Genomic DNA, 23605 nt, shown 5'->3' with positions numbered 1-23605 from the left:
TCCCTCTTTGTTATCACCGGCTGAATGGCTGCACAGAATTAGAAAGTGGCCATGAAGAACTGAAGAGGACTTTCTGTGTGATGTCATGATGCACTCCGCGGCCGAAAAACAAGAATTGAAGGAGTGGCAGAACAGCGAGTAGAGGGATCGAAAGGAGAATGCAGCGTGCCAGAACAAAGCTGCTCTTAAATGTTATGGAGCGTCAAGCAGACACGTTCCAGGTGCTAACAGCACTGCAAACCGAGCAGCTCCACGCCTGCCCTCCTCTGAAGTTGCTGTTGCGAAACTCTTTCCTATGTGCCCCCAGACTCCGCCAAACACACTCTTATCAACCTCTTGGCTCCTGTCTGTACCCGCTGCATTCCACTCCTGCCCCATCACAGTCCTGCTCTGCGGACTCCTAGTATCCACTGCACTCAACAGCCATCCCTCTGCAGTTTAGCCCTGCTGAAGTACAGTACTGCTGAACTGTACCCCAAAGGACAAGGTTGCATATGATACCTGGACATACACAAATCTTTAACCCCACCTCCTCCCTTCCCCCACAGTGCTGATGTGGTTTTTTTGTTTGTCCCTTGCCTTCGGTTGTTGCTTTTGAATAAAAGAATAGTTTTGGTTTGAAAGCAATCTTTATTCCATTAATTGAAAGGAAACAGAGCTCTGCAAAGCAACAGGCAATTGTCTTAAACCTTCACAGTCCATCGTCTCCACCAATCACAATCATCTCCTAGCATTACAAGCACTGTACTTCCGAGCATAGCAACAAATATTACTGACTTTAGCTTCAAATTGCAGCCTCAAGGTATCCCTGATCCTTATGGCCCTGCACTGCGCCCCTGTAATAGCTCTGGTTTCTGGCTGTTCAAATTCAGCCTTCAGGTGCTGAGCCTCAGTGGTCCAGCCCTGAGTGAAGCTTTCAGCCTTCCGTTCACAAATATTATGGCGTGTATAGCATGTGGCGAAAACGAGCTAAACTAAAAACTAAAAAAAGCCACCGTGGCTTAACAACCTTGTAAAAGAAACAGTGAGAGATAAAAAGGCATCTTGTAAAAAGTGGAAGTAAAATTCTAGTGAGGCAAATAGAAAGGAGCATAAACATTGTCAAATTAAGTGTAAAAATGTAATAAGAAAAACTAAAAAGGAGTTTGAAGAACAGCTAGCCAAAAACTCCAAAGGTAATAACAAAATGTTTTTTAAGTACATCATAAGCAGGAAGCCTGCTAAACAACCAGTGGCGTCCCTAGACAAATCGAGATAAAAAAGGAGCACTTAAAAGACGATAAAGGCATTGTAGAGAAACTAAATGAATTCTTTGCTTCAGTCTTCATGGCTGAGGATGTAAGGGAGATTTCTAAACCTGAGTCATCCTCTGTAGGTGATAAATCTGAGGAACTGTCACAGATTAAAAGTAACAAGTCACCGGGACCTGATTTGGTGGCCTCTAGTTCTTATATTATGGGAACAAGTAAATAATTTTTCCTTATTCACTTTCTCCACACCACTCATGATTTTATATACCTCTATCATATCCCCTCCATAGTCTCCTCTTTTCCAAACTGAGAAGTCCTAGCCTCTTTAATCTCTCCTCATATGGAACTCGTTCCAAACCCCTAATCATTTTAGTTTCCCTTCTCTGAACCTTGTCTAATGCCGGGATATCTTTCTGAGATGAGAAGACCACATCTATACGCAGTATTCAAGATGTGGGCATACCATGGATTTATATAAGGGCAATAAGGCATTTTCCGTCTTATTCTCTATCCCTTATTGAATGAATTCCTAACATCCTGTTGGCTTTTCTGACTGCTGCTGCACACTGCATGGACGTCTTCAGAGAATTATCCACGAAGACTTCAAGATCTCTTTCCTGATTAGTTGTAGCTAAATTAGTCCCCATTATATTGCATGTATAATTGGGGTTATTTTTTCCAATGTGCATTAATTTACATTTATTCACATTAAATTTCATTTGCCATTTTGTTACCCAATCACTTAGTTTTGTGAGATCTTTTTGAAGTTCTTCACAGTCTGCTTTGGTCTTAACTATCTTGAGCAGCTTCGTATTGTCTGCAAATTTTGCCACCTCACTCTTTACCCCTTTCTCCAGATCATTTATGAATAAGTGGAATAGGATTGGTACTAGGACTGACCCTTGGGGAACACCACTAGTCACCCCTCTTCGTCACACAGTGCACAGTCAACCTGTGGAACTCCTTGCCTGAGGACGTTGTGAAGGCTAGAACAAGAACAGGGTTTAAAAGAGAACTGGATAAATTCATGGTGGTTAAGTCCATTAATGGTTATTAGCCAAGATGGGTAAGGAATGGTGTCCCTAGCCTCCGTTTGTCAGAGGGTGGAGATGGATGACAGGAGAAAGATCACTTGATTATTATCTGTTAGGTTCACTCCCTCTGGGGCACCTGGCATTGGCCACTGTCAGTAGACAGGATACTGGGCTGGATGGACCTTTGGTATGACCTAGCATGGCCTTTCTTATGTTCTTATGGCTATAAGCATAGGAATACCAGCAACAGCCAGATTCAGCCTCCCATTTGGGAAGCGCCAGTGGGCCTTTAATGGCCAAAAGCATACTTAGTCATTCTGCACTTGCTCAGCCTGTTGTTGAACCACTCCTTGCTGCTGTCAAGGTTTCCCATGTCTGGCTCCATAAGTCATGGCATTAAGGGGTAGGCAGGGTCTCCCAGGATCACAATGGGCATTTCAACTTCCCCTACGGTGATCTTCTGGTCCAGGAAGAAAATCCCTGCTAGCAGCTTCCTGAACAGGCCAGTGTTCCGAAAGATGTGTGCATCATGCACCTTTCTGGACCAGTCTATGTTAATGTCTATGAAACACCCACGGTGATCCACAAGCACCTGGAAAACTAAAGAGAAATACCCCTTCTGATTAATATACTCTGTGCTTAGACGGTCTGGTGCCAGAACTGGAATATGGGTGCCATCTATCGCCCCTCAGTTAGGGAAGTCCATTTGTGCAAAGCCATCCATGATGTCATGCATGTTGCCCACAGTCTTTCGGAGCAGGATGCTATTAATGGCCCTGCACACTTCCAACAACACAAGTCCAACGGTCGATACTCATTAGTGACCAATCGGTAGCAGTCTGGAATAACCAGCTTCCACAGTGCAATTGCCATGTGCTTCTCCAATGGCAGGGCATCTCTCATTCTCGTGTCCTTGTGCTGAAGAGCTGGGGCAAGCTTATCACAGTCTCATGAATGTGGCTTTCCTCATCCGAAAGTTTGCAGCCACTGCTCGTCATTCCAGACATGAATGATGATGTGATCCCACCACTCAGTGCTTGCTTCCCAAGCCTAAGAATGGTGTTCCACTGTGGTCAGCACCCCGGAATGCCACAAGCAATCTTGTGTCGTAGCTACTACGCGGGGCGAGATCAATGTTGAACTCCGCTTGCCTTTGTAGTTTAAGGAATAACTCCTCTGCCACTCGTGAGATGTTAGTGAGAGCAAGCAACATATTGGTGAACAGTGCAGGGATCCTTTCCTGCAGACCGAAGAGGCAGAGCATGCAGTATAAAAACTGCTGAAAGATGGTGCCAAATGTGGACAGAAGCACAGAGATTGCCGGGATGTGAAGTAACTCATCACAGGGCTTTCGGACAGGACCCAGGATGCCCTGCGGCCCCCTCTGCATTCCCATAACTCTTAGCAGCAGAGGAGGAAGAGATGCTCTGTGGGATAGCTGCCCAGAGTGCACCACTCCAAATACCACAGCAAGTACCACAAGTGTGAACATGCTATTGCGCAGGCAGCTGACAGTGTGAACACACAAAAGCGGTTTCCGTCCAGCGCTCTCTGAGCGGTGATGTAACTGCCAGCGATATAACTCTGCCAGCGTAGACATACTCTCAGTGCTCTGTGATCATACACAGTACATGGAATAAACCTACTGCACAAATTTCTATTTAGACAAAAATCACAGAGGAGGCAATCAACCCCGTTCGCCTATAAAGGGCTCCAAGAAGCTAGGTGCCAACAAATTTCCCAATGTCAACTTCCCAGGTCCAGACCACGATATTGCCCCTACCTGAAAAGGTCAAAAGTTGGGATGTGGTGTCACTGTGCGACTTGGTACCAGAAGTAGAGGGAACTAATTATAAAACCAATGCTCCATAGCACATATTTTTAGTTCATCACCTGCAGGGTGCACAATTTCCTGGCTCTTCCATAATATTTTTTGGTTGTCTAATGTCCTTGTAAGGCTTTTTACCTGGAACTTATTAATATGGATAAACTTCACTTCACCTTAACTTTCTTTTGTCTGGAAATTATTGAAATGTCTAACAGTAAGATGCTTAGCTGAGCTCAAAAGAAGACATTTTTCTATTTAAGAAAAAAAAAAGATATTTGCAAAACATTATTTAAATCCAGGACAAAATAGCAAATTTGTAAAAGCCACTTATTCAAATTCACTGGCTCTTCTCTGGATAGTCAAAAGGACTACTGTGAAGAGTGAAAGGGTAACACTCCTTAACATGGTCAGAGGAAAATCTCACTCAACTGGTACAATTGAAAGAAAACCCTAATTTTGAAAAAATCTGCTTTTGACTTCCTACTTGAAATCCTGCCTGAGTATTGAATATTGCCAATAATTCACTTTCTTGTCAAGCTACCATGAAAAGTTTTATGTTCGCAAACTTTAAAATTGCAAATTAGTACTAAACTGATATGCAACCAAAATAGTACACATTTTCTAATGTTGCTCGTTAGCTAATCTTAGCTCATTCATTTCGAATAGATTACAAAATACTACCAATATAATTTTCAAACTTGAGTGCCTAAAGCTAGGGACCTACAGTAAGTGAATTAAGTGCTCAACTTGAGGTAGGCCTTGGCTACACTCACACTTTACAGCGCTGCAACTGGGGTGTGAAAAAACACCCCCCTGAGCGCTGCAAGATACAGCGCTGTAAAGCGTCAGTGTAATCAGGGCAGCAGCTTCAAAGCGCTGCCGGGGCAGCGCTTTGAAATTCCAAATGTAGCCATACCCGTAGCCAGTTTTTAAAAGTTTGGCTTTAGTCTTCACCTAAATTAAATAATCTTTTTTTAGCAGAAAGACAACACAAGGTTCTCAATTTTGTCAATCACAGACACTCTCAACTTATAAAAAGTCAAAATTGATTTGACTATGTACTTTCCATAACTAATAGCTTTGTGCTGTTTTAATGGAATGGATTTATCATGGGAAATTAAGAAAAGATTCCTCCCAAACTTTTAGCATGCAGAGCGTTGAGAGACATTCTTTCACCATTTGAATTCTCAAGGTCTGTCTACAATTTAAATGCTGTAGCAGCACAGCTGCACCACTGCAGTGCTTCAGTGTAGACACTCCCAGTGCTGATGGAAGGGGTTCTCCTGGCAGCATAGGTAATTCACCTTCCAGAGAGGCGGTAGCTAGGTCGATGGAAGAACTCTTCCATCGACCTAGTGCTGTCTACAAGGGGACTTAGCTCAGCTTAACAACACTGCTCAGGAGTGTGGATTTTTCATACTCCTGCCCGGGATTGTTAAACCAACCTAATTTGCCATTGTAGACCAGGCCTGAGTGACAGGCTAATGATAGCAGATGATTTAAATATTTTGATACATTTCAAATTAGCTGAGGTTAAGTTATTGAAATTACATTTCAAGATGATGTGAGTCTTTATAAACAACACTCTCAAACTGCTGTTTACCTTGAGTTGTGCACCTATATAATTTTCCAATTATAGCAACTGTATTTTAGGCTGGAGACGCTTTGGGAGCTGTCTTAAACAGCTAAGGGTTAACGTCTCTTTCACCTGGAAAGAAGTAATCTGAACCACCTGACCAGAGGACCAATCAGGAAACAGGATTTTTTTCAACTCTGGGTAGAGGGAATTTTGTGTCTGAGTTCTTTGTCTTCTGCCTGTATGCTCTCTCGGATGAGAAGTTTTTCTATTTCCTGCTTTCTCATCTTCTGTTTCCCAGTTGTGAGTACCAAAGATCAGATAAGGATTTATATGTTCTTTTGTATTTACATGTCTATAATTGCTGAAGTGCTTTGAATTGTATTCTTTTTGAATAAGGCTGTTTATTCATATTTCTTTTAAGCAATTGACCCTGTATTTGTCACCTTAATAGAGAGAGACCATTTGTATGCATTTTTCTTTCTTTTTCTATAAAGCTTTCTTTTAAGACCTGTTGGAGTTTTTCTTTAGTGGGGAACTTCATGGAATTGGGTCTGCAACTCACCAGGGAATTGGTGGGAGGAAGAAGTCAGGGGGAGGTCTGTGTGTGTTAGATTTACTAGCCTGATTTTGCATTCCCTCTGGGTGAAGAGGAAAGTGCTTTTGTTTCCTGGACTGGAATTACAGAGGGTGGACTCCCTCTGCTTAGATTCACGGAGGTTGTTTCTGTGTATCTCTCCAGGAGCACCTGGAGGGGGGAAGGGAAAAGATTTATTTCCCTTTGTTGTGAGACTCAAGGATTTGAGTCTTAGGGTCCCCAGGGAAGGGTTTCGGGGGGACCAGAGTGCCCCAAAACACTCTAATTTTTTGGGTGGTGGCAGCAGTACCAGGTCCAAGCTGGTAACTAAGCTTGGAGTTTTTCATGCTAACCCCCATATTTTGGACGCTAAGGTCCAAATCTGGGACTAGGTTATGACATGGTGGCAGCGTTTATGGGAACTACACACTGAAAATTCTACGACAGACAACCTCTAGTATTGCATAATCAAAGAAACACTTTCAATCATGTGACTGACTTTGCAATTTTAGATAAACATCTTTAACCCCAAGTTGAAACCCCCCCTCCTCCATACAGAGTACGATAAATACAGCTTCCTTCATGTTATGGTACTTATGGTCAGGTGATTATTTCTCACAGCATGTATTATAGGTGGTACAGGTAGTGCTGCCTTTTCTTCAGGTTGGCCAACACTTTCCATTAGAAGACCCTGCTTTCAGTTGCTTATAACTTTGCCAATCTGTAGCAATGTGGGTTGAAACTTTCCAGCCAGGTGGTTGCCTAATGCTGAATATTTTGGGATAATTTGAGCTAAAATGGTTGAGCCACCTCTGGTGAGTATTTGCTTCACGTTGGGAGGCTGTCTAAGTCAATGCATCATCAAGGATCTCAAACCTACCCTGAAGGATGATCCCTCACTCTCACAGACCTCGGGAGACAGGCCAGTCCTCGCTTACAGACTGCCCCCCAACCTGAAGCAAATACTCACCAGCAACTACACACCACACAACAAAAACACTAAGCCAGGAACCAATCCCTGCAACAAACCCCGCTGCCAACTCTGTCTGCATATCTATTCAAGGAACACTATCATAGGACCTAACCACATCAGCCACATCACCAGGGGCTTTTTCCACCTGCAAATCTACCAATGTGATATACGCCATCATGTGCCAGCAAAGCCCCTCAGCCACGTACACTGGCCAAACTGGACAGTCTCTACACAAAAGAATAAATGGACACAAATCTGACATCAAGAATTCTAACATTCAAAAATCAGTGGGAGAACACTTCAATCTCCCTGGTCACTCAATAACAGACCTGAAAGTAGCAATTCTTCAACAAAAAAGCCCCTCAAAAACAGACTCCAATGAGAAACTGCAGAACTAGAATTAATTTGCAAACTGGACACCATCAAACTAGGCCTCAATAAAGACTGGGAGCGGATGGGTCACTAGAAAAAGTAATTTTCCCCTCTGCTGATACTCACAACTTCTTGTCAACTGTTGGAAATGGGCGACATCCACCTTGACTGCACTGGCCTCCTTAGCACTACAGAAGTAATTTTCCCTCTCTTGATATTCACCCCTTCCTGTCGACTGTTGAGAATAGGCCACTTCCACCTTAACTGAATTAGCCTCGTTAGCACTGACCCCTCACTTGGTAAGGCAACTCCCATTTTTTCATGTGCGGTAATATTTATACTGCTTTCTGTGTTTTTCACTCCTTGCATCTGATGAAGTGGATTTCAGCCCACAAAAGCTTATGCCCAAATAACTTTGTTAGTCTCTAAGGTGCCACAAGGACTCCTCCTTATTTTTGTTGATACAGACTAACACAGTTATCACTCTGAAATATACCATTAATGTGATCATGCATACACATAAGGAGGCCAAATTAAGGTTGCACAGACAACCTTAATTCTGACATTTCCCAACTCATGGGTAGCCAATTATTTTTTTGTCAAGGTCCAAACTTTTTAGTCTAGCCTTAGGTATAGTCAAGGACCAAACTCCAGAGAAACATTTTTCACACCGCAGTTAAGTGTACACTACAAAATTAAGTCAACTTAAGTTAGGTCGACATACAGCCACTGCAGTAATTATTATGGTTTTTCATGTCCACACTACACCCCTGTCAGGGGTGCATGTCCTCACAAACTTAACTGACAGTGTGGGGCACTCGCAGCCCAGAGCCCTGCCGCCCCAGGGCTCAGGTGGTCAGCCCTGCCTGTACATCGCCTGTTGCTGCCTTTGACAGTCCAACTTGTCAGCTGTAGGGCTGAGAGCTCGGGCATTTAAAGGCAGAAACAGGTAATGTTAGCATAAGTAAATAGGGCTGTCAAGTGATTAATTGCAATTAACGTTTTTAATCACACTGTTAAAGAACAGAATACCATTTAAATATTTTTGAACGTATTCTACATTTTCAAATATATTGCTTTCAATTACCATAAAAAATAAAAAAAGTGTACAGTGCACACTTTATATTATTTTTATTACAAATATTTGCACAGTAAAAAACAGAATATTTTCAATTCACTTAATACAAATAATGTAGTGCAATCTCTTTATCATGAAAATTCAATGTAGAATTATGTACAAAAAATAACTGCACTCAAAAATAAAACAATGTAGGCTTTTAAGTTTTACAAGTCCACCTGTCCTACTTCTTGTTCACTTACTTGCTCAGACAAACAAGTTTGTTTACATGTGCAGGAGATAATGCTGCCTGCTTCTTGTTTACAATGTCACCTGAAAGTGATAACAAGTGTTTGTATGGCACTGTTGTAGCCGGTGTCACAACATATTTATGTGCCAGATGCGCTAAATATTCATATGTCCCTTCATCTTCAAACACCATTACAGAGGACATGCATCCATGCTAATGACAGGTTCTGCTCAATAATGATCCAAAGCATTGCGGACCGATGCATGTTTATTTTTATCATCTCAGTCAGATGCCACCAGAAGAAGGTTAATTTTCTTTTTTTGGTTGTTCAGTTCTGTAGTTTCCACATTGGAGTATTGTTCTTTTAAGACATCTGAAAGCATGCTCCAAACCTCGTCCCTCTCAGATTCTGGAAGGCACTTCAGATTCTTAAACCTTGGTTCAAGTGCTATAGCTATCTTTAGAAATCTCAGATTGGTACCTTCTTTGCGTTTTTGTCAAATCTGAAGTGAAAGTGTTCTTAAAACAAAGAACGTCCTGGGTCACCATCCGAGATTGTTATAACAGGAAATGTATGGCAGAATGCAGGTAAAACACAGAGCAGGAGACATACAATTCTCCCCCAAGGAGTTCTGTCACAAATGTAATTAATGTATTTTTTTTTTTAAAAACGAGTGTCATCAACATGGAAGTATGTCCTCTGGAATGGTGGCTGAAACATGAAGGAGCATATGAATGTTTAGCATATCTGTCATGTAAATACCCTGCAATGCAGGCTACAAAAGTACCCTGCAAATGCCTGCTCTTACTTTCAGGTGACATTGTAAATAACAAGCGGGCAGCATTATGGCCCGTAAATGTAAATAAACTTGTTTGTCTTAGTGACTGGCTGAACAAGAAGTAGGACTGAGTGGACATGTAGGCTCTAAAGTTTTATATTGTTTGGTTTTTGAGTGCAGTTATGCAACAACAAAAATTCTACATTTGTAAGTTTCACTGTCAAAATACTTGTATGAGGTGAATTGAAAACTACTATCTCTTTATAATTTTTACAGTGCAAATATTTGTAATAAAAATGATAATATAAAGTGAGCACTGTACACTTTGTATTGTGTTGTAATTGAAATTATATATTTGAAAATGTAGAAAAACATCCAAAAATATTTAATAAATATAAATATCAGTTGGTATTCTATTGTTAACAGTGATTAAAAGTGCAATTAATAGCGATTAATTTTTTAATTGTGATTAATTTTTTAGTTAATTGTGTGAGTTAACTGCCATTAATCGACAGCTCTATAGGTAAATAAGAAGATTTCACGCTCTCATCAAAAGCATCTGGTGATCTGCATTTGGTCCACGGTCCGCCTATTGACTATCCTTGTCCTAATTTATTGACTTTGCCAATTTAACATTCTTTGAATGTAGTTTGTGTGTAGTCTCCACACACACACACACACACACACACACACACACACACACACACGCACATTTGATGTTAATGCTGACATTGTAACAACAGCTAGAATGCTAGGATATTTCTTTAGCAGTACTACAGGAGGAAGTTTTAACAATACTTGTAGAGTGTTGCAGTCTTTCCTTGCAAATGTGAAGTGTGGGTGGGTGGGAGGAGGTGAGAGAATGAGATATTTTAGGGCCTAATTCTAATTATGTATGCAAAAAGCCCATTAATTTAAATGGGAGTTAAATCCCTCTTTAGTCTGCAGAATTGGTCCCTAAAATGTATTTCCTTTCTTCGACATTGTTCAGCTGCATACAGATTCTCTTTTCGTATTTTCAGTGAATTTTTCAAACATAATTCAAAGATTTAAATTTTAATGGATATATTTTCTGCTAGACAAAGGCATCACTGAAAGTATTTAAAATTATGAAAACACTGTTACAGATTTAGTACATGCCACTCCACGATTTCCTTCAAAGTCTCCTTTAAAGACTCCTGCAAAGTCACAAAAGTATTGTCCTGGCATTCCAACTGCTATTCCAATGACAAACATTAACATTAGGAAATGTGTATAGTTTTCTGCCAACGTAGAGCCCTAGACTAGTTTCAAGGTAAGATGATATACAGAAGTCTTGAGATCAATAAAAATAAATGTTTACTTTTTAAATTACTTAACGTTAGACAAAAGATGGCTGTTGTTTGCAGTAAAACTACTAGTTTTGCACTGGTTTATCCTGTTCATTGATTTTCATCTCCTATGCAGATCGTTTTAGATCTATTAGTACTTTTGATGCCATTGGCCAGAGGTGGTTGAGTAATAACTGTCAAATAATTGTTTAACAAAGAAGGTTGCAAATTTTTAGAATGAAATTAAAGTGAATTTTGTTTTTTTAAATTGACCACCCAACTCTACCACTAAATTTGTGCTTTTGTTGATGTGGCTGTGGACTCTAGGCACAAGTGAACGGAGGTGGCTTAGGAGATTCCAGGGACAGATCTAGGGTCTTCTGTACTTTGTTTTAAACCATTGCCCCTGAAATGCATATTGTAATGTACTGTATGTCAGTGAAGGTGTATCAAATCCTGCCAACTGGGCAAGGTGCATATAGGAAAATAGTATTGCCATAAAACCAGTTCTTTGTCTAGTCCAGTATATTGTCTCTGACAATGGGCTCTTCTATTCACTCTATCTAGCCTCTCTATATCATTCATTTTGTATGCCTTTAAAAAGGAAACCAATATTTGCTATATCTCTTTTAGATGGGATGACCAGAATTGAACACTGCACTCCAGGTGAGGGAGTACCACTGATTTATACAACATCAATAGGGTGCATAAGGAATGGAATGTAAAACAAATGTTCAAAATATTATAATGAAGAACCCATGTGTGCATGTTATATCTATACCACAGGTTCCCAAACTTGGTTTGCGGCTTGCGCAGGGTAAGCCCCTGGCGGGCCGCGAGACACTTTGTTTACTCGAGCGTCCGCAGGTATAGCCGCTCGCAGCTCCCAGTGGCCGTGGTTCACCATTCTCAGCCAATGGGAGCTGCAGGAAGCGTCAGTACCTGTGGATGCTTGAGTAAACAAAGTGTCTCGCGCCCGCCAAAGGCTTACCCTGCACAAGCCGCAAACCAAGTTTGGAAACCCCTGATCTACACATACATCACTGAAAGATGTTGCCAAACAGCAGGAAGTGTCTTTGGTCACCACGTATCACGCCCTTTTGAACTGTGGTTATTCTTCCAGGGTCCTATTCCAAAAAGCCATGAGCAAACAGGCAGCCAAGTTAAACTGATCAAAGGCAGTAAACTTCTGCATCAATCCTTTGCAAGCTTGAATATACAAACGCCTCACATGTAGGACAAACAATCACATTATCTTCTCAATGTCACTTGCATTCTGGCCATCCAATTCTCTCATTGTTTAGTAAGCGTCAGGGCCAAGAGAAAAACAAACAATCTAAAGGCCAAAAGAGCTGAAAAAAAGAATGAGACAAAAGGTAGGGGCTGTCAAAAGGAACTTACATAGTTGAACATATCTATACATATAAAATTGCACCAATAGCTCTTCTTTGATATAGGACATGCACACAAGAACTGAGATATGCTTATCTTTGTGAAGAAAAGTTAACCAAGGATGGAGACAGAACTAGCTGAGGGTATATTATGCCTTTCTCCCTCACCATTCCCCCCCAACTTCCATGACTAGGCACTGCTGTATTTAAAAAAAACTAAGAGCAGAATCCGGTGGCATTTTCCCCTTCCTTCTCCCCTCCCCCCCGCCCCATATGCAGCGTTTGTTTTCTTAGGCTTTTTGTTTTTTAATCCTTGTGATTACATTAACCAGTATCTTAATTCTCTCAACAAATCCAGCCAGATTTTTATTCACATTTAGAGCAATATTATCATGGTTGGTTCATTGCCATCATACAGGTTTTGTAAAATTAAGATTTATACTGGTACAGATATAGTCTGAAACTGAAAAGGGAGATGTCAATAATGCATAGTTTTTATACAAGACAGAAATAGAGTCCTATGGTTGGGAGACATTATATAGAAAAATTCAACAACATTGTAATCCCCAAAAGAGAGTATACCTGAAAACAAAGATGGTAAACTGATACCAAACACTACTTACCATGGTCAATGAATCATTAGAAGCAGTGGCAATAGGTAGTCTGAGCATGCTGCTGTTACTTAATAACTGGTGTGCCAAATTGAAAACAGAATGTTGGCCTATTTGGAATGTGCACCTTGAAGAGTACAGGAAAAAAAAAGTGACACACATCTCTGTCTAATCTTTGCCTGTGTTCCAGGTTTCGTTTGTCCGCCCCAGAGAATAAATGGAATTAAAGTCATTTTAGGAAACTAAATCAAACCATATTTAGCTGCAGCAGTTAACTTGAGTTAATGGTAGATTTAGAGGGTTTCTCTCAAATATTTTAAGATGTATAAAAAGTATTTAAAGAGATGTTCATATAAACGGGTTGATTCTACTCCTGTAGTAGACCTATAAACATACTCATATAGATGGAGACAGGAGCAGTGGAAGTTCCCTAAAACTGAGGGTGCTACAGGCGACTGAACAATGACTCCATCCCCTGCGTTGCACCCCACTACTGCCCTTTCTCTCCGAACCCCCAACCTCACACCACCCCCTCCCCCAAGGCCCAGCCCCTGTGCTGCCTCTTCCCCCAAGACACTGCCCCCACTTGTTCCTCTCTGCCTCCACTCTACATCGTTCACCCTTACGGCCAGTAAAAAGTGGGAGGGACATGGCCCCCTGCACCCTCCTCCCCCCCGTTCCAACACCCTTGGATGGAGAGAAGAATAATAGTTGTTTTTTGAGCACAGTATGCTTTCTTAACGTTTTGTTGAATACAGTTAGAAAGGTCAGATTTACCAAGAATCAGAATCAAGAATGACATTAAAAAGTCTTTGTAAGATCCAAATAGCTAGCTATGTGACCTCTACAATATTCTTATAATCAAGGATATTTAAAAAGGCATCTATATTTTACTTCATTTAAAATCTCTTTCTTAGTAAGAAAAATCAAATAGTGCTGCCACATAAGTCAAGGATACATCAACATATCCTACTTAGTGAAATATTAAACAAAATTACTCAAGATAGTTAAGTCCAAAGCTGACTGCAAAGAGTTACACAGGAATCTCACAAAACTGGGTGACTGGGCAAGAAAATGGCAGATGAAATACAATATTGATAAATGCTAAGTAATGCACACTGGAAAACATAATCGCAACTACACATAAAAAATGATGGGGCCTAAATTAGCTGTTACCACTCAAGAAAGTGATCTTGTGGTCATCATGGACAGTTCTCTGAAAGCATCTGCCCAATGCACAGCAGCAGTCAAAAAAATGAACAAAATGTTAGGAACCACTAGGAAAGAGATAGATAAGACAGAAACTATCACGTCACCATATGAATCAATGGTATGCCCACACCTTGAATACCGTGGGCAGTTCTACTCATCCAATCTCAAAAACAAATACAGTAAAATTGGAACAAGTATAAACAAAGGCAATAAAAATGATTAGGGGTATGGAACAGCTTCCATATAAGGAGAGATTAAAAAGACTGGTACTGTTTAGATTAGAAAAGAAATGACTAAGAGGGATATGATAGACGTCTATAAAATCATGAATGATGTGGATACAGTGTTATTTACTCCTTCACAGAACACAAGAACTAGGGGTCATGCAATGAAATCAACAGGCAGCAATTTTAAAACAAACATAAGGAAGTATTTCTAAACACAACACACAGTCAACCTGTGGAACTTGTTTCTAGGGGATACTGTGAAGGCCAAAAGTATAACTTGGTTAAAAAAAGAATTAGATAAGTTCATGGAGGATAGGTCCATCAATGGCTGTTAGGCAAGAAGGTCAGGGATGCCACCCGATGCTTTAGGTGTCCCTAAACCTCTGATTGCCAGAAATTGAGACTGGACGATAGGGGATGGATCATTCGACAACTGCCCTGTTCTGTTCATTCCCTCTGAAGCACCTGACATTGGCTGCTGTCGGAAGACAGGATACTGAGCTAGACTGACCACTGTTCTTACTATGTTTTTAAAAAGACAAGAATATACATTTGGAAAAACAAACAAAAACAATAACCAAACTAAAATTAAAATATTTATATGCCCTCAGCACCATAGTCCCTGAGCATCTCACAAGTACCAAAGAAACAATCAACTGTCTCTTACAACCCCTTTTGTAGCAGACCCTGTCATGTCAATCAGTCACTTCCTTTCAACATTGAACAAGGAACTTTACTAGAATGGCTCTTCAGTGAAGCACAGACCAGTGATGGACCGAAGAGCTTAAACCTAAAGTCTTCTCTAGCACCTCTTCCTCCCACAGGTTATTAGAGATCTAAGTAGTAGTACTCATATCCTCACAGGTGTCTTTGGTTGCCTTCCCAGGTAGATCTGGAGAAAAGCAAGTACTGCTGTCTAGAGAGAGTTAGTTTTACAACTGCCTTGGAAGAATTCTCAGCTGGTGAATCAGGGCCGGATTAAACTTTTGTGGGCCTGGCGCCAAACATATTTCTGGGCTCCCATGGGGGCAATGGAGCATGGCACAGACAGTTCAGTCTCCAAAGCAAGGGGCCAGTCAGGGGCAAGGCATAGCAGGGGTGACCCTGCTCTGCCCAGTGCGAGGGCACTATTTACAAACTGGCAGTTGCCAGATGCACAATGGCCCACCCAGCCCTGTGCTGCCAGCGTGCCCCTTCCCGTTCGGGGTGGGCCCATGTTGTGCCACAGAGCCCCGGCCCCCAATTCCCTATGGCCAAAGCCCCCTGGATTCCCTATACCCAGCTCCCCCCCAGACCCTGTCACAAATGTACAGTGCCCTGCACAACACCTCAACTGCCCAGCACCCCACACAGAACTCCCACTCCCTAGTTCCTCAACACACAGATCTTCCCCACCTCCTCACAGCCCAGCACCCTCCCCTAGACCCTCAAAGACCCATTCCCCATGCCCTGCCTCCTGGCTCACTCACTGGCCCTGCTGGGAGGCGACTGGGATTGCCAGGCTGAGCCACCAGTGTCCTGGCGCGGGGAATCACTCCGGCCCCTTGGAAGTGGCATTATCAGCTAGGCCAGGGCTTGCCCCTGCCCCACCCAGGCTCCCTCAGGACCCACTTGCTTGGAAGGGCGCAGCCAAGCCCCCCCCACCCAACCAGCCAAGACTGGCCAAGCTTCTGCATCAGTTCCAGGCGGCTCAGCTCCAGGGAGACCGGTGGAGCCCCATAGGTGGTGGAAAGCAGAGACTGTCTCGAGCCAGAGGTGCACTGGGCTCTGGCCAGGAGGCAGAGAGAGAAGCTGGCAGGTGTGGCCAGGGGGTGGAGACGAGGCCTCGGCCGGCCGAGAAGAGCTAGTGCTGGGCAGGAGGTGGGGAGGAGCCAGCAGGCTAACGGCGTCTCAGGGCACAGTGCAAACAGAACAGGCCAGGGCCCCTTCTGAACATGTGCCTGACTCCATGACGTCACTGGTGCCATTGTAAACCCAGCACTGCTGGTTATATAGGCAGGGAACCTCCTTTGATCCCCCTTACTGAATAGTGCAAGAAGGAGGAGAAAAGTCTTATGATGTGGAGAAAGTGGATAAGGAAAAGTTATTTACTTATTCCCATAATACAAGAACTAGGGGTCACCAATGAAATTAATAGGCAGCAGGTTTAAAACAAATAAAAGGAAGTTCTTCTTTACGCAGTGCACAGTCAACTTGTGGAACTCCTTGCCTGAGGACATTGTGAAGGCTAGGACTATAAGAGCGTTTAAAAGAGAACTGGATAAATTCATGGTGGTTAAGTCCATAAATGGCTATTAGCCACGATGGGTAAGGAATGGTGTCATTAGCCTCTGTTCACCAGAGGATGGAGATGGATGGCAGCAGAGAGATCACTTGATCATTGCCCTGTTAGATTCACTCCCTCTGTGGCACCTGGCATTGGCCACTGTTAGTAGACAGATATTGGGCTAGATGGACCTTTGGTCTGACCCGGTATGGCCGTTCTTATGTTCAAAATTCTTCATAATTAAAATTACATATGAAAAAAATCCAAAATTTGAATGTTAAGATTGCAAAGTCAAGTAATGAGAAGTTAGGAAATACCAGGATTAAAGTTTCCTGTGCAACCTCAATTCGGCCCCCTTGTGCAAACACATTATGACAGTGGTACTCAACACTACATAGGAAGTCTGTGGCAGCTTTAGAAATAGAACCCAGCTCTCCTGACTCAGTACCTTAAAATAAGAAAATAATCTCTCTTTTTGAAACCTCTGTCCTCATTCATTGTGCACCGAATGAGGTGAAGTCCCGTGGTGAAAAGTAGTATGAGATTATGTTATGACTGATGGGCTCACAGCAAATATGCATAAAGGAATCAAATTAAGGTAACACAAACAACCTTAATACTGGCATTTCCTAACTTTTGCAACCTTAACATTCTTTTAATCTAATTTTGGTATTTAAACTTCCCAAATTTTTTTAAAAGCCAACAAGCAATTCACCTGGAACAATATTAACATTCTTTAGTCAGATTGTTTTAAATTGTTTGTTACTGTTAACATTTCACACCAATGTCTAATTAACATTTAGGAAAAAGAATGTCATGATTAAAGATTCAATGCCTCAGTTCTGCCATTAAGATGTAAGAGCTCATAATACGCATGCTCTGTTTTGCTGGAAGGTTTCTCCTGGATGTCAATGAAGATCAGACTTGATATTTCAAATATTTCTCAGATTAAAAACAAAAAAAAAAGTCCAACAACTCCTGCCTTTTAGGCCTTCTTTATAAACCATAAAAAGCACAAATTGAGTGAACAAACCCAGTTTAAAAAAAAAATGCTTTGCATGTTACCTTTAAAATATTTTTATTGCCATAAAAGTACATCTGGACAGCTTCTGTGAAGCTTGGGTGAGTCAAACTCAGTCTGGATGACTTCAGCTTGTAATCAGCAATTTTATCTCTACAGAAGGTCAGTCATTATTTGCAATGGCATAGAATCACAGAAAAGATCACTTGTATCACCCACTCTAACCCGTAGCAAGATAACTGCCTGCATCACTTCATCTAAAGTCTTATCTAAACTTTTTCTGCAAAGAGAATGCCTTCACTACCTCCTCTGATAGCAATATAGGTAGTTAAATAGAATGTCTGAACTTTTCCAATTAAATATAAGCATGCAACATTAAGAGTGTATAGTTAAGCATCTACATTTCATCCAATGTAAAAATTAAGGTTGAACACACACACCCTTAACTCTATCCCACTGCATGCATGGTCATTCTATCTTTAAAGTTATGAGGCTGCATAATATTTCTGAACAATACATTATAGCAGCTTTTTCTACAACCTTAGGCAAAGATGTAGCATATACCTTCAATAACATGATCACTGTATACATGCAAGAAGGTAAAATTTAGGTTGAGCATTCAACCATAACTTTGCATTTCTGGACTTTTGGGTGCTTGAATGTGCAGTCCTAGCAAATGTAGGTTTTTGCATATCATTTCTGAGACTTTTAAGAAAAAGTTCCAACTCACCAACACCATCAAAGGTTGTCTATAAAAGTCATTAGTAATTTGTGGACTCAAATAGCATTAGTGTACAAATGAATGCTCAACTTGCAATACCTGGGCATTTGTTCCATGGCAGCATAAGTTCCTCTTATCACCCTGGCCAGCTCTCTAGCTCCCTGTTATTTTTGTATACTAACTCAATCTGTATTGTTTTGCAAACCTCACTGAGACTTGAGTTATTTCCAAAACCACAAAAATATCACTATTGTTTGCCTAATCCAAGATTGCTTCTGTTATACCTGATTCCTGTAAGAGTCCCATGTTGGATTAATAGCTTGATACCATTTTAATGAGCTTAATACTATTTTAAATTCAATGCAAGATTTTGGAAGTAATGATTACCTCAAGCAGGGCATCCAAAAATACAATTAATACTATATTAAATAAAGGAGTAGGTCCATTGCAAAGCATACTGAAATGGATTCACATTTGGGGGTATATCTTCACTAAAGAGTTGGCACATAGGTTAGCCTAGCCTGGCGTGAGCATTCCCACAGCAAAGGCCCATTTGTGTTATTGTGTCCTCCCTCATGCTGTCTTTGTTGCAGAGCAAACTTGGGGTCTTATTTGAGTGTTGCCCCAATCGCTCTCCCATCCACACAAAAACCCCTTTCACCTGTGTTTTGCAGTGCTTAAATTCTGGCTTAGCTGGAAGAGTGGGTTAGACCGAAAGGGCTGCTTTCACTTGGGCTGGTAACTCATCCACTTTTCAGTAAGGATGAAGGAAAAGTCACTTGAGGGCTGATAGTTCTCCTCTGCATGTCCCTGCCCTCCTGTACCCAGAAGCAAAGACAAGTTCTTCCACAATCCACTGGGAAAGAATCAAAGTGGCACCATTTACTGGAGCATATGCCCCATAAGTCCTAGTGACACACGTGAGTGGTGCACCAGTGAGGACGCAGTAAGTTTGTGGTGGGCTTTGCAGCGTGACTGTTCACACCTGGGCTATGCTAAGCAGGATGACAATACCCAGAGTTAACTCTGCAGTGAAGATGTGCCCTTGTAAGTCCACTCTAAAGGAGGTAGAGTGACTCCATTCAGGATAACCTGGAGAACCTCCAGAATAGGACACTGGCTGTTTCAAGTGCAATGTAAGGGGAAAAAAATCTTGCTGCATTTTTTCCACTACTTTATGTTTGCATCACTCGCTGTGAAATTAGATCAAATCCTGCAGTAGCACAAACACTGTGCTTCTGCTGTGCAGTGGAGTCAGGATATGAAAAGGCAACAGAGTGGACTCTACTGTCCCAGTGCAGCAGCAGTTCTACTATGGCAGAATGGGAGTGCAGTGGACGCATGGACTGTGAGTCTATGAATTCTCTTGATCCTTTGGAATACAATCTCATTGAAAAGGAGAAATAAAAGGAGAACTAGAGTGAGCCAGGAAGGTGCTCTGAACTCGGTAACAAGACATGAGGAGAAACTCTCCTTTTAACACCCTGTACAAAACCCCTACTCAAGACTTGGGCTGGGGACCAGGATTTCACCCATAAGGAAGACATTTTATTTGAAAGAGATCATTAGGTATGTTGCTCTGGTTTACAGAGAAAAACTGAGAACAGTTTTGTTTTGCCAAACCTATGGTGTTACTTGGTCACAGCAGAGCTGATACAAGTGGTTTGGAAGAGTTTTAAACAGTTCTTTGGAGCTAGACTGCAGCATTTAGCCACATCACTTGAAGGCCTAGTGCAGAGCCACACTGCCCCAGGAAAAGCTTGGGCTGAAACTGCACTTTAAAAGATAATTCTCCCCTCTTCCTCCCCCAGGCTGCAAACTCCAGACCCTTCTCCTCCCGGTGCATTTGGCCAGCTTTGAAGACTGGTATGGGGGGCGGGGCCATGGCTATGTTTCCCCTCACTTTTGGGGGTGATGTGTACTTTTGACTGAGTTCACGAGAGTGAGGATGGTACTTTTCCTTGATCTGTGCAAAGGATGGACCCAGTGAAGCCTCCTCTCCCTACACTGCTCACCTATATTAGGGGCAGGGAAAATCTGGCTCTTTACTATTTTTCTGCGGAGACAAACAAAAACCTGTTTAAGAACAATGTATTCCAGCATATTCCAATGTAGAAACAAATGCTCAAATCAAAGAATATTTTGGCTGTATATATCTACTTCATTCACTTTTCAGAATACCAGTGCTGTAATGCTACTTGTAACATGCTGCTGTGAGAATATAAATCTAAATGTGAACCCAGTAAAAAAATAGGCCCTTCACAATACCCTTTAAAAATTAAATCCTTGCAACATAGTAATCACTTGACTGTCTACATGTTTATATTTCTGCAGTCACCCAGGTGACATATTGGGTTCTAATATTGTGTTTTCCTGTGAAGAATGCACAAAATCCTGCTCTTTGAGATTCACTGAGCACCACAACTCCTTTATTAGTACCATGTTTCTAAAAATCCTAAGTGAAGCACATTCATTTTATAAGAATGGTCTCATTAAGATTTCAAATGGAAGATGGGTTTTAGGAATCACCCATTTTAGGTTTTCAATTGTTTTTAAATTCATGCTTTTAATTGTTTATTCAAACATATTGTCCCCTACATACCTCTATCCACATTTAGCAAGGAATAACAACCCACTTAAATGATTGGTGACAATGGAGCACTTTCCCAAATGCTTTCAAAGAAAAATAAAAGCTCATGTTCATTTTATAAATATGAAGATTCTAAATAGTTTTAAAGCACAACTACAATCTACAGCAGCGGATCTCAGACTTTTGTACTGGTGACCCCTTTCACGCAGCAAGCCTCTGAGTTAAATATATAAACACGTGTTTATATATTTAACTCCATTATAAATGCTGGAGACAAAGTGGGCTTTGAGGTGGAGGCTGACAGCTCGCGAACCCTCATGTAATAACCTTAGGACCCCCTGTGGGGTCCTGACCCCCAGTTTGAGAACCCCTGATCTACAGTGATGGACTCTTCCACTAACTGCTTTCTAGATTTGAGACTTTATCTTCATGTGATTTTTTTTTCCCAAAAAATCTTACCTTGGCTTTACTTTCAGATAGTATCTCAATAAAACCCCTTTGGTGAGTTCCTTACAATCTCTGTCAGATAACCTGTATTACACTGTACTATGGGCTCTCTTTTCAGCGTAGTACTCTGCTTTGATGCATTCAAGTCACAGCTACATAGCTATTCAGAAATGCAGCATTCAAGTAGATATTTATTTTTAAACCAACCTATCCAGAACTACACTGCAAAAATGACATCCTGCCAAAAAGAAAAAATCCCACCACCACTCTATTTTTATTCAAATATGTGACTCTGAAATAGGAAATGAAACTAGGTATCACTTTTAGTACTAAACTGCATCAATTATATTTGTCGGTCTGGATGCTAATTTTTTAAGTCACTGAAATTGACAGGTTTTTTAAAAAATTCACTCAGACAGTAGCCAAGCTGTTTCAGTACAACTGTCTTAAGTTGCCAAGTGTTATGGCAAAACACACTGCATCTCGACTTCTGTAATCGGCTCTTGAGAGAGCAGAGTAAAAAATCTGTGATGCTTATGGAAGCTCCACGCCCAGAATTTTGCCCATTCTGTGCACACAGAAGCCCAGAATAGAAGAGCCACGCTGTGCTGGGTAGATCCCAGAGCAGAATTTTGCCAGTTGTTCCCTATGGAGAACAAAGTATCAGCCAAGATACACGGGGGGCGGGGGGGGGGGGGACCAGAATTGTGCCCCTTTCATGCACATGCTGCAGAATACTGGAGCAGAGATGTGCAAGGTGGGTGTTTGTTGGAGCAAAACTAGATCTGTTTCATGGGGAGAGGGAAAGCGGAAAATCTGAGCCCTGACGGATTGGGTGGCTCTGGGAGGGAGCAGAATCGTATCTGTTTTGCACGGAGGAAGGAAAACAGAATCACTAGTCGCATTGCACTGGGCAGCCCTGAGCGCAGAGCTGACTCGCCCTGCACACCCCTAGCAGACCACTGGAGTCCTGCTGCATGGGGCGGACCCGGGCACAGGGTTGTGCTCGCTGAACATGCCCAGGGGAAGCCGGATACCCGAGGGGCGATGCCCCGGGCAGCTCAGAGCAGAACTGTGCCCCGCTCGCGCCTTGGGGGTGCTGCTCCCCGGGGGTTAGGCTTTACAAACCCGCCCTTCCGCCACTTGCAGCCCAACACAGGAAATCTCCACATAATGCAAGGGAAAGACAACACCCGCTGCCTGCAAATCACCTGCCTGCCAGGCCAGGCGGCTCAGGCAGGGGCTGGGGCCGCAGATCTTTGTACGCAGCAACTTACAGGCTTCCCGGGGCGTCTGCTCCTTCCCCCGGCTGCGCGGCTCGCTGGCTGCTCCTCCTGCAAGCAAGGCCGCCTGTGAGGAGTTGGCTCTGTCTGGGCTGGCAGCCGCAGCAGCCTCGAGGAGGGGGAGGGGGAGCAGCAGCTGGTTGGGGCGCCGAGACGCCTCTCCCGTGACTCAGAGGCAACAGCAGCACCTGTGACCGCCTGTCACCCGGCAGCTCCCTCCCCTGCGCGCCCTCCCCCTCCTCTGGGCTGGTGCATTGGATGGGAAACGCCTTACCCTGCTCCTTGCTCGTCCCCAGAGGTTGCAGGCGAGAAAGTAGCAGCAGCGTCCACAGGCTGTTGCAAGCCTGATGTCTGCAGCAGGTCCTGCGTGTGGCCAGCGCTTCCCTCGGGAGCCCGGGTGTCTGCTCACACCGGCACCGCTCAGGGCTAAGCCCACGTGCTTGCAGAGGGCTGGACTGGGCGCTAGGCAGTTCTCTGGTGTGAGGCACACTGCAGCTGAACTGAAAACCTTGCAGAGGCCAGGGCTGGCTGGAATACACTCAAGACACTTGATTTTTAAATATATATATATCTATATATATATATATATATATATCTTGATGGTTAGTCTGCGCACAGCATTATGGAGGCACTAACTGCTCCCTGGTTAAAGCTGCGTCTGCACTAATGCCAGGCATTTAAAAAAAAATCAGATGAGCGCTCTCCCCCTCAAAAATCATGATTGGCTGGGGGAAATTAGTTTGAAAGCACATTTGGGGTTCTTTCCATTTGCCTCTCATTTTTTGATCCTTTACAGTTCTCTCTGCAACTCGGGGGATTGGGGGGACTTT

At 42.5% G+C, this 23605-nt stretch overlaps 1 protein-coding gene across 4 annotated transcripts in view; it reads right to left on the bottom strand.

Annotated features, from left to right (window-relative positions):
- Positions 1–23229, bottom strand: part of CDC42EP3 (CDC42 effector protein 3) — a 44334-nt gene extending 21105 nt beyond the window's left edge. Inside the window, exon 1 of one of the 4 annotated variants that reach the window (XR_003999678.1) lies at positions 23050–23229. The gene's annotated coding sequence lies outside the window, so the exon portion shown is untranslated. Of the gene's footprint in view, positions 1–22769; positions 22926–23049 lie in introns of those variants that run through there. The other 3 variants (XR_003999677.1, XM_030557124.1, XM_030557123.1) reach the window with 3 other exon arrangements.
- Positions 23230–23605: the final 376 nt, after the last annotated feature.

The sequence above is a fragment of the Gopherus evgoodei genome, chromosome 3 (genome assembly GCF_007399415.2).
Source record: "Gopherus evgoodei ecotype Sinaloan lineage chromosome 3, rGopEvg1_v1.p, whole genome shotgun sequence".
NCBI lineage: Eukaryota > Metazoa > Chordata > Testudines > Testudinidae > Gopherus > Gopherus evgoodei.
This window is presented reverse-complemented; position numbering and strand designations above follow the sequence as displayed.